This window comes from Urocitellus parryii, chromosome 8 (genome assembly GCF_045843805.1).
Source record: "Urocitellus parryii isolate mUroPar1 chromosome 8, mUroPar1.hap1, whole genome shotgun sequence".
Classification (NCBI taxonomy): domain Eukaryota; kingdom Metazoa; phylum Chordata; class Mammalia; order Rodentia; family Sciuridae; genus Urocitellus; species Urocitellus parryii.
The window spans coordinates 42,112,542-42,124,953 of record NC_135538.1 but is presented as its reverse complement, the minus strand read 5'-3'; the positions used below and the strand labels follow the sequence as shown (position 1 = coordinate 42,124,953).

General features: G+C 33.0%; 1 protein-coding gene and 1 pseudogene across 1 annotated transcript in view; both read right to left on the bottom strand.

Moving 5' to 3' along the window:
* The window catches only part of Tbc1d32 (TBC1 domain family member 32), a 195,664-nt gene that overhangs the window by 85,792 nt on the left and 97,460 nt on the right, over positions 1 to 12,412 (bottom strand). The window lies entirely within an intron of this gene.
* On the bottom strand, positions 3,966 to 5,350 carry LOC113186580 (eukaryotic initiation factor 4A-II pseudogene; annotated as a pseudogene).

Here is a 12,412-nt window from a genome sequence, read left to right as displayed (position 1 = left end):
AAACTTTCTCAGATTTATGCCTTCATGTTTTCCTAAAACTTTTATTTTTAATTTGTTGATTTCTCAATACAAATGTATTTTAAATTATTTTTATTTATCTTTTTCTTTAAAAGATCGAAAAATGATTCTTAGAACTTTTATCTTATTTACCAATAAATTTAGTTTTACCATGAATAATTGTTGACCTTCTTTGGAATGTAGCCAGGTTGTTTTATATGTAAAATAAGCATATGATTTTTTTATAACTTTAGGAAATTTGCACTGGGATCAACAAAAATTAAATCTGACAATTTTAGACAATATGCCTTTATAGTTTTCTCAAACTTTAATCCAAGGCAGTCTTGACTATCCTACTATCTGAGAGATTATTGTGAAAATTTACTCTACTGATGATATTAACTATACCTGTGTGAGCAGGACATAGCTGGTACTCCAGATGTTTTAGTAAAACATAGGTATGCCAGAGAGTGACTGACTCATAAAATTCAAGAGGCTTGCCATCTCAGTAAAGTTTCTCAAAACTAGTGGCCTGGAATGTTGATATATCACCTGTAAAATGCACCATAAATTGCTAAATTTTACATTATTTATCACCAAGAAAATGGCACAGTTCATGATTTTAGAACTCTTGAATTTTAGAAGCAATATCTACCATATTTAAGTGTACTGCTTGACACTAGTATAGCAATATGTAAAACAGTGGATGTGTAACCGATGTGACGCTGCAATCTGTATACGGGGTAAAAATGGGAGTTCATAACCCACTTGAATCAAAGTGTGAAATATGATTTGTCAAGAACTATGTAATGTTTTGAACAACCAACAATAAAAATTTAAAAGAAAATAAGTTTACTGCTTATCAATCATATCAATTTTGAGTATGACCCAAAACAAAAATAAGATGTAAAATTCAGGCAGGCTCCAAATCAAGAAAGTCTATCATGTGGACCTTTAATTCAGCAGATTCTATACTGCTCAATGCTTCAGGAAAAAAACTGGATATTACAAGAAGATTTTGGTGTGGTTTGGGAGGCAGAGGCAGGAAGATCAAAAGTTCTAAGCCAGCCTCAGTAACATCAAGGCCCTAAGCAACTCGGTGAGACCCTGTCTCTAAATAAAATACAAAATAGGGCTGGGAATGTGGCTCAGTGGTTGAGTGCCCCTGAGTTCAATCCCCAGGACAAAAAAAAGAAGCAGCTTTTGGCAAGGTGGAACAAGAATCACACACAATCCTAATTAGAATAAGTTATACTCCACGTATGTATAATGTCAAAATACACTCTACTATCATGTATATCTTTAAAAAAATTTTTTTAAAGAGAAAAAAAGAATCACACACAAACCACTAGAATTTTAAAGTGAATTCATGATCCCTTTACTAAAAAACTATTCATATTTTATGACCCTTAAGAAAAAATAATTTCAAGCTCCTATCACCATGGCTACTTTGTTCATAATCCCAATTAGAACAAGCACAAGAGGAATTGAGGAAAGAGCCTACCCATCAACAAAGGAGATTATTTTGCCTCCTTTGCAGAAGTAGGGAGCCCTTAAAAGAACATTTACACAATTAACATTAATATTAATATTAATATTAATCTATCAATTTATTTTCAGAGGACCATCTTTTCCATCAATCTTCTTAAACTAATTCTCCAATCTTTCTTATTCTGAACTCCTAACCACCCAGCCCTTCCATTAGTCATGGTCCATAAAACTACATAAATCATTTCCTAAAGTCTTATCTCATTCCAGACAAAGTGAAAAAATAGATATGTATTTCAACTTTAACTCTTTGAAAGCTATAAAGTTCCGACAGTTCAATTCTATCATGTGCTGGTGTTGTCAGAGTGCCATCTAAAAATGAGGCTTAATATTTGTTTTTCTTCCCTAGTTAGCTAGTTAGAAAAAAACCTTCCATGAGCCATAGGTGTGTATTGTTAATGTCAGCCATATGTTCATACAATTTTCAATATACACACACTCTTAGGGCCAGTTCAAGTTTGTCTTACAAGTGCTGCTTTGCACAGTTTAACTGCTTTGCACAAATTAGAAAATTTTATCATATACATTATCAGACTGGTTGCTAAATGTGCAAAGAAATTACCAATGAGCTGAACAATATGAATTCCCTCATCACAGATGAGGGATATTTATTAGTGAGTGCCCAGACTGCAACAAGCAGGGGCCAACACTGGACTCAAGATATAAGACATAACAGGAGGAACAACCAGCTACCTAGTGGCAGGCTGATGACATTAAACATCTTCTTACCCAAGACATAGACTTCACATCCTTGGCCACCCTGCTTCTTTATGAAACTCTATCTTACTACATGTGGACTTACAGATGCTTCACCAAGGTTCATGCCATCAATAAAACACTACTTCTGACCAAGAAACTAACTTAATAAAAGAAGTAAAGCACTGAGCAAATATCCACGGAGTTCACCACTCTTTTGTTGCACCCTATCTTCCCAAAGCAATTCATCTTGGTATTAGTGGAATGGCATGTTGCATACTCGTAATGGCATCACACAGGACACAACACCTTGCAGTGCTATTCTCTAAGATGCTCTAAAACAGAAACCAATAAATGGTGTTATTGATCTTATAATTGTAACGTATGGGTCTAAGAACTATGGGGTAGAAGAGGAAATGAAGGCTTCCTTTGGTTTTCTAACCCATTAACTTATGGGTGTAAGAGGTGGGTGTTTTAAGATCTTATTATAAAGTGGAGTATTTTATTGGCCTGAACATTTAAACTTTTCCCTACCCTCTAAGGCTTCCTTATATCCTTATAACCAATAAGGAGAATAAAGTAAGTGTGTTGGCTGGAGGAACTGATCATGATTATCACTGAAAACAAGCCTATGGCTATACAACTGAGGCAAAGGGGATAAAGCTGATATCTAAGGGGTCCCCTGTAGCACTCTCCATGGCTAGTGTTAAAAATTAATGGAAGATTTATGCAACCCAATACAGACAAGACCATTATGGCCTCCAGAACCACAAATATAAAGCTCTACATATAGAACTAAAGCTTAAATATATGTAAGATTTTTAAAATGCCCTAACCAGCTATTTGAAAAACAAACTAAAATAGAACAGCTGGTAGGGGAAGTTATAAATGCCATCTAAAGTCTCAAGTTTACTTGTAGAGATAAGAATTTCGTTTCATCAAACATATTTTCAATATTTCTCTGTTAAGTAAACATTTATATAGTAATCAATTTCCTTTTTCTTCCATCTCTGTTTCCCTTTTTATATAGGCTATTGATTTTGTAATTTGGACTACAGGTTATAGTGTATGATGATATGATTGCAAATGAACTAACAAAGAAAGAAAATCACCAAACACTAATAGAAGAGGATAAGAACACTTTTGTTTGTAAGAGGGAAATTATACTGTAGTAGGTGAGAGTTATTGCTGTTTGGGACTTTAGTGCTCTGAGGTTTAAATGATTCAAAATACCTGAAGTGCTTAGAACAGTCCTGGCAATAGTAAGCACTTCTTCAAATATTAGACATTATTATATTTTTGTATAATAAGCTTGAGATTCATTGCTGTTAGACAAACAGGAAAAAAACTAAACAAGTGGAAAAATGATGTCTTATTAATTAATTCCAAGAAAAATAAATGGGTGAGGGAAAAATATATAATCACAATATATCTTTAAAATAGCAGTAAACAGCATTTAATCTTTTGTTGTTGTTGTTGTTGTTGTTAAATGCTGACTCACTCTTCATTCAAACCATGCAGTTTTGTTTAGGATTCCCATTTCAGATAAAGTCAACACTGTTTATAAGTACTATCTTCTCATCTACTGCTGCTGTTGATGCCTATGAGTGTAGTGTTCCTGACTGTCAGGTAGATCATAGTTTATAACACTTGGTGCACAACAATCCTAAGAGCCAATGAGTTAGTCATGATCAGAACACAGCTTCCCTAGGATCAGAATTATCTCATGAAACATCTCTCTCCTACTGGTCCATGTCACCATGCAGAGCAGAAACTGTGAAGTCCCCGGCATACACTTTCTCAGCAAACCAGTACATCTTGTGCCTTGTATTGAGAAAAAATAACTGCCTGCACAATGGTCAGTGTCTCATACAAGTCACAAAGTGTATCCAAGTTAATCCTCCCTTTTAACATTAAAATTGTTTGATTTCTTCAAGAGTCAATTCTTCCTTCTTCACCAGAATTCAAATGGGGTCTTTCATGAATTTCTGCTCACTTCGAATGCAACCAGATTATCTGTATTTAATTTTTGGAAAATCTTGCAAATTTGATTGTTAAACCCTCAGCTTATCGTTTCATCTACTTCACCCAACACAAACATTCTGATCCATTTTGGGGAAAGCTGTCATCTGTTCAGTATAGTCAAACATTCTCCCGGGTTCACCAACAACATAAGGTGCTTCAACCTACATGTTTTGCACTTCATTTGGAACATGAGTTCTACCAATGCAGGTGTGACAAGTTGCTCCACAGTGTTTCCAAGTTTCAGAATTCCGTTTTGGATCTGTGGAGCAGTTTTCTGGGGTCAATACTACTGCTTGGATCGCCTTGAACTCAGTCTCCAACTGTTGCAAGATGGAAATAACAAATGTGATTATCTTGCCAGTACATAACTGAGCTTGACCAATCATGTCATATCTTCCATTTCAAGGAATAATAGCCCTCTGATGAATTAGAAGAAAGCATCTCAAAACTGTAAGCATACATGCCCCTAAGAAGAGACTCCTTTAAATTCATACCATCAAAATTGTCAACAAACTATTCCAGTTTCCCTTGACGACACCATCTGGGTACATTTCCTCTGGGCTGCCATTTTCTGTTATAATCTTCACAGCCATTAGAGGTGATCTAAAGAATCACTAAGCACTCTACTAAAAAAACACACTTAACCTATTTAGTACAGTAAACCTCTCAGCTGCACTTGGAATCTTGATTCAGTATTTCTGAAAGATAAAACTCCAAACTTTGCTGAAGTAGAATAGACACCCAGCAGAGCAGGGCAAGACTACATGGAATCTGAAGATACTCTTACATTTTACGATTAATTTAAACTAATCTTATTATGAAAGACCTACACTTTCAACTAATTCTCTATTTTCATCTCATGCTCAGTGGTACCTTAATTACTAGTATTTCTAGATGTACTAAAACTCAAAAAAGTTACTTTGCATTTCCTCCACTGACAGCTCAGGTGTCAGCTTTCCTGGCCTGCTCTATCACTTACAACTTACCCACTGGTTTTGTAGCTTCCAAAATTATAATTTGGAAGCCTCAACCTACCTGAAAGATTTTCTCCCTCAAATCCTTTCTTACTAAAAAGTGGTTCCATCAGTATAAGGGAGTAAACTAAGAAATGGAAAACTAGATTTCAGCTAACAGGATCTAACTCAAGAGAGGAAAAAAAGAATCCCCCAGTACAGAGTAGAACAAAAGAGTGTGATAAAACAGATCACCTGGTGTACATTAGCTTCAGAGTTTGTTTCTACATACATATAAACAGGATATGGACTCTGCCATCAAGAATGTAAAAATCAGGGCTGGGGATATGGCTCAAGCGGTAGCGTGATCGCCTGGCATGCTTGCGGCCCGGGTTCGATCCTCAGCACCACATACCAACAAAGATGTTGTGTCCGCCAAGAACTAAAAAATAAATATTAAAAAAATTCTCTCTCTCTCTCTCCTCTCTCACTCTCTCTTAAAAAAAAAAAATTAAAATAAAAAAGAATGTAAAAATCTTTTGGCCTAAAACAACTGAAAAGAATAACTATAAATCAACTACACATACATTTATGTATTAAGAAAGTACAATGCATGGGTTAGGCATTACATTCTTTGGAACCAGACTACCTGGATGCAATGTCCCAGCTTACATGAATTATTACCTGTGTTATTTTTAACTTCACTGCCACAGATGATTCATTTATTAAAAAAGAAAAAGAAAATGGAGCCCAGCACCACTGTGCACACATGTAATCCAAGCAACTTAGATGCTGAGGAAGGAGAATCACCAAATTCAAGACGAGTCTCAACAACAGCAAGACCCTGTCTCAAAAGGACTGGGAATGTTGCTCAGTGGTAAAGTGCCCTGGCATTCAATCCCCAGTTCCCCTCCCCACCAAGATATGTGAAACCAATACAAGTACCTGGGACATAATGAACATTGTAAGTGTTACACAATAACAGAGGTGATAGTATAATTTTTTGAATATTCTGGAGATACACTATTATTAGATACATAGAAAATAAACTATGATAAAAAGTCATGCAATAATTAACTCAAGAAAGAAGTTTAAGGAAAAAGAACATATAGCCCTATTCTTTAATCCATCAATGAGTAATATTTATAGTCATAACATTATAAGCCTTCAATGGTGATTTAATCAAGATTATGATAAAACTGTAGAGAGAGAGAGAGCAGAAAACATCTAAATCCTAAGCTTCTAAGTCACAAAAGAGAAGAGATAAAGGTTTAAAGTTGAAAAATCAAGACAGTAACAAACATTTTATTTAAAAATCTAGAGATGAATAGCAAAAGAAACAAATGCAGTAAGTCAAGAGTTGCAGCCTCTGAAGAGTGGACTTAGAAGTATGGAAGGATAGTTAGAGGATTCCTTTTCATTCTTAAGAACTTTCCCATACTATTTGACTTTTTAAACTATGTACATTTATTTCTTTAATAAAAATGTAAATTTAAAATAGTGTTTGGTAGACATTATACAGATCATGAATTAACATCTTTTCTAGCTTCTCTATCAAAAAAAAGCAACAAAAGCTCTATACTGGAAGTGGAAAAGGAAAACTTAAACCACACAAAATCGGGACCCTTTATTCAGTTCTTCACTTTTACTCAACTAAATAAAAACAAATATATTTGTCTCCTAATCTCTAAATTATGATTTTAAAAAATTTCTTTTCACCTTATTAAATTATATATCTAATGTAATAAAATTGAACACAGTTTAATTTTTTGTCATAAAGAAAAATATTTTGAGTAATGAAGTTATTTAAAAAAGAAAAAACAATGCCAATGTAACATCCCATATGAGTTTATCTTGTTTACATTGGAAACCTGAAACAAAATTCCTCCTAGGTAAAGAAATGAGGTTATCCACAGGAAATTGGACCTACCAAAGTGGAAATGTTCTCAAGAACAAATCAAAGTATACACCATCAAAACTTTATAACCAGGGTCAGTTCAGACCCCTAAGACTTGCAGGATTCTCATATTAAGCATTAAAGACTTGTAGAGTGATTCTAATTGGGTACTACTAATAAACAGTAGGTTGTTGCATTATATGAATATAATATTCCATATATCAACCCTATGACCTTTTCTTATATAATAATACATGTATATTACAAAATATATCAGTTAAGGGCTTCTTACGCACGAGAAAAAAATACATTCATTTCTATTAACAATCTAAATCTTTCTGTGTATATATCATCATAAATTCTATAAACTATTTCATTCTATAACCCAAAGATATTGCAAGCATTCAGTTTAACATAACACTACAAACAAATGTGTAACATGTTGATAATTACCAGGAAACATCAACATACCACTGAGTATGTACCAATAAGCAGAACTAGCATAATTTAGTTTATAGACAAGAGAAGAGCCCAAGAACAGATTGCTTCTGTTATCAATGTGGTCCGGATATGAAATAAGCCATGTGTGAGCCCTCTGTGAAGTTTCCATCAGTGCGGACATGAGGAATCCACTATGCCCTGAGATAGGCAGCACTGTATTTTCATACCATTATGCTAAGAAATCAGAACTGATTTTCATGCCCAACTATCAACAAGGAAGATACAGATATTATTTTGCCTCAGATGCAAAGGAAATCTCTCAATCTAGTAAGGAAATGGGCATTTTACATTATTACAAAAAGCTGAAACTTGAAATGTCATACACTACATAATTTCTCTTTCTCCTAGACCAATACCCTCACTACTCTCACACACATCCACCCACACTCCATCTCCCTCACCCACACCCAACCTCCTTCTCTCTCTGTCCCTTCCACCACCTTTCCCTCTCTCCCACTCAAAATCCCTTCCTCCTCTTTTCTTCCTTTCTTCTTTCCTCCCTCTCCCCACTCTATACACAACAAGGCTTTTCCTTTCTCCCTCCCTTTTTCCTCTTTCTCTCCCCTTCCCCTTTGTTCCAATTCATTACTGGAAATAATAAGCAGTATCTCCTTAAAGGGAAATACTTATTTAAACAATGTGATTAAATCCTATGAAATTAGGAACTAACCTTTTCAATTGTTTTGGAATGTGTTTAGAGTAAGGTAAATCACCTACAAGTTTACAAATAACTCAAATTGAATCTCACCATAGGAATGATAATTCTCTTCTGTTAATTACTATAAATTCTGCATGTTGCTTTATAAATAGCCCTTCAGTAGATGAATGGAATAAAAAAAATGTGGCATGGAATATTACTCAACAATAAAAAAGAATAAAATCATGGCATTTGCAGGTAAATGGATGGTGTTGGAGAAGATAATGCTAAGTGAAGTTAGTCAATCCCAAAAAAACAAATGCCAAATGTTATCTCTGATATAAGGAAGGTGATTCATTGTGGGGTAGGAAGGGAAAGCATGGGAGGAATACACGAACTCTAGATAGGGCAGAGGGATGGGAGGGGAAGGGAGGAGGCATGGGGTTAGCAATGATGGTGGAATATGATGGTATTCATAATCCAAAGTACATGTATGAAGAAGTGAATTGGTGTGGATATACATTGTATACAACTAGAGATATGAAAAATGTGCTGTATATGTGTAATATGAACTGTAATGCATTCTTCTGTCATTTATTTTAAAAAATCAATTAAAAAATATATTACCATTTCATTAATGTGAGGAGGCAGGCACTTATCCAGAGTAACTGGAGTGTTTCTGTACAGTTTAATGTTTGCTATCTTCTCCAATTGAAGGAATTTCAAATATGTTCTTAGTTTATCTCAACCCTGCAGTCACAGTTTCCTTTTTTTTTTCTGCTCTTTTCTCTTCATATTAATTCAGTATATTCAGGGAAGAAATACATTTCATTTCTCTTAACAATCTAAATCTTTCTGTATATATATAATCATAAATTCTGTAAACTATAGTTTGCAAACTCTAATCAAATATAGTTTGTGTGCATTCTCATTCATAGGTGTATATTATATATACCGGGCATACATGTGCACATATGTCTCACTTAACCAAACACAATTCATTCCTGTAATACATTTTCCTTCTGATCAACCCAAACTAGTAGAATAGCAAAGCTCAATTCCCCTCCTGTGATCAAAACAAAAAAAGAGATAAGCATTACAGAAACACTAGCTGCACACACACTAGCCACACCCCCAAGTCCTGAACTTAATGTTTTCAGTACACATATAACCACATCTGAAGAAGAGAGGAAAAATAGTTTGCCACCAAAATCCTGTGTGAGCATTGAAGATGGAGCAGAGGCTATGGGGAACACACTCATTTACTCTTGGCAACAAATTCAGATCAGAGTTCAGAAATATTCTTGTACCTCCTGGAATTAGAGATTAGATTGAGCTTTTGTAAATATGCATAGAGTATGGTTTGGGGTACCACTGAGTTTGATGAGTTTGCATAGTATGCAGATCTGAATGTTCAATAAAACTTACAAATATGCTCAAAGAAAAGCTTAAGGTAGATATACAGAGTTTTTAGTAAAGAACAGATAATTAAAGCTACTGTAGAAACAAAATGGAAAGAACTGAAAATGTAACTCTAGAAGATAATTACAATTGCAAAGGTAGAGGAGGAGAAAAAATCAGCAACAATAACAAAAAAATTACAAAAAGAAAAAAAAAGTTGCAGAAGCCATAAAGAAGACAGTAACTAACAAAGTGCTGACTTGGTAGAGATTTAATTTAATAAATATTTTTTGAATGAACATATGAATGAAAGAAATTTCAATAACATGGTAGAAGGTGAAATGTTACAGAGAACAGTCAAATAAAATGAGTAACAAAAACGGGGTACACAGAAATACACAAGATTTAAAATGTCCCTGTTCCTTGACTCAGTAAGTTCACTTATAAAAATTTGTTATAAAGCAGTAATTATGTATAGTCAGCTATTTATATATGTATATGTGTAATAAAAACATTGAAAATAACCTAATTGTCTAAAGACAAAAAATTTTGGATTCATCATTATACTGGCATGATATTCAATCCTTTCAAATTATAAACATGAAAGGATAATTTAAAATACTTAAGTATAAAAGCTTTTTTCAAAATAATAGCACCTGTTTTTCAAAAAGTACATTTATAGCTAAATGTCAAAAAAAAAGTAGGCATTAACTGGTTAATTGTTAAGTGGTTAAAAGGCTAATGAGCATGGTTTTCTACTTTTTGTTTTTAGCATTCTGTATTCTATATAAAAAAGAATTCCTTAACTAAATAAGAATTTTGAATTAATTATTGATGTCTTCAAGTAGTAATAGATCATTATTTTCTTCAAATTAATAAAAAATAAAAATTAATATTGGATTGTGTATACATGTGTGTACAACAATGTATATGTGTGTATAAAATCCAAAATGTGAATGAATTTCTAGTCTGATTATATTCTAATTTTTGATACAAAAAGATTGAAAAGATTGAAAGATTAAAATTATTTCTTATTACTAACATTAATGATATTTAAGTCTAGCTACCAAATAGGATACTAAGACAAATAACTTGGTAAATCACTGTAATGGAATATTTTTTTTTAATTTTTTTATTAGTTGCTCATCACAATACAATGATTTGTAATGGAATATTAACCCTCAACTATATTTGCTATAAGTTAAAGTAACCAAACTATTTTTAATCTGAACTTATTTCAAAATCAGATATGAATACTTTAATTTTCTCTTAAAGTCATCTTAGAGGTCAGATTTTTACAAATAAGCTGGTCATGCATTAAGCTATTATACTGAATATAATATTTACTACTGATAGTTCAATGTAAAATATTAACAGCAAGTGATTAATTTCAAAGGTTATTGTAAGTATAGGTTCCAGAGTTTTGATTTTAAGATAATTAACAATAAATTGACCACACTAGAGTTAAAATAAAATAAAGCAAAAAAAAAAAAAAAGCAAAAAAAAAAAAAAAAGAAACAGGTTTTAGGAGAACGGTATTAGCAGTTTTTCACTAAATTTGAATGTACATTTAATAACAATTACTATATAATATTTAAATTGTTAAAATAATAAATTCTAGGGGCTGAGGATGTGGCTCAGTGGTAGAACGCTTGCCTAGCATGTGTGAGGCACTGGGTTTGATCCTCAGCACCACATAAAAATAAATTAAATAAAGGTATTGTGTCCATTTCTGACTAAAAATATTAAAACATAGTAATAATGTATCTATAGTCTGTAACTAAAACTTAATTTATAGTTTTATATAATAAAAACTATTAATATTGAATAATACCATAATTCTTTCCCTACAAGATATGCAGTTTTGTATGTGGAAATAAAATGTCCTAGGAAAAGTTATCCTTTAAAACCTACAGGTGGCTAAAAACAAAAATCTTTAAACTGATAATGAAGCTTTAGGCAGGATCAAAAGTTTCCAGGCATTATTTTAATTGACTGGAAGATTTAGCAAATAAATGTTAACCAAGTAATCAAAAAGTACTTGGCAATATGGTAGACATGAAAGCAGAAGAAAACTATACTCCCTTGGGGAGCTGAAGTTTAGTAAAAGAGGAGAAATAAGTCAAATATTAAATCTGCGAGAATAACCATAAAGGCAAGATCCGAATGTGCTAAAGTAATTCATAAAATTAACTTTGCCTTAAAAGATGGGCAGTATTTTTTTATACGTAGAAAAAGAAGTGAATGCAGTATTCAAAGCATAGAAACCATGTACAGAGGCAATAAAAAAATGTTGTGCTTGAGGTAAATAAAGAATCTAACTTCCTTAGAATATCAGTTCAAGCTGAGGAAGGATGAAAACTAATGCATAAAGGAAAGGTAGAGATGTATTTCAAAAAGCCACACAAAGGTTCCTAGAATTGTCAATTACTCAAACTGGGAAAAGGGTAGCCAGGCTTTATAAAAATATGTTTCTTTTCTGCGTTAATTATTTCATATTCTTTGATAATCTAAATATATGATTCCTCTCTAGGCAATAAAGTTAATAAGAATGATCACATTTCATTTACTCATCATTAAATTCCCCCACATCTAGCACAGAACATAGCTCATAAGCATTCTGTAATTATTAGGGAAATACAATAAAATAGGGAAGAGTAATTTAAAAATTATAAGTATTATTCTGCAGTAACCTATAAAAGATACTGCATATCTTAAGGTGCTACACTGAGAAACTCAGATTAGCTTAGATAGGAA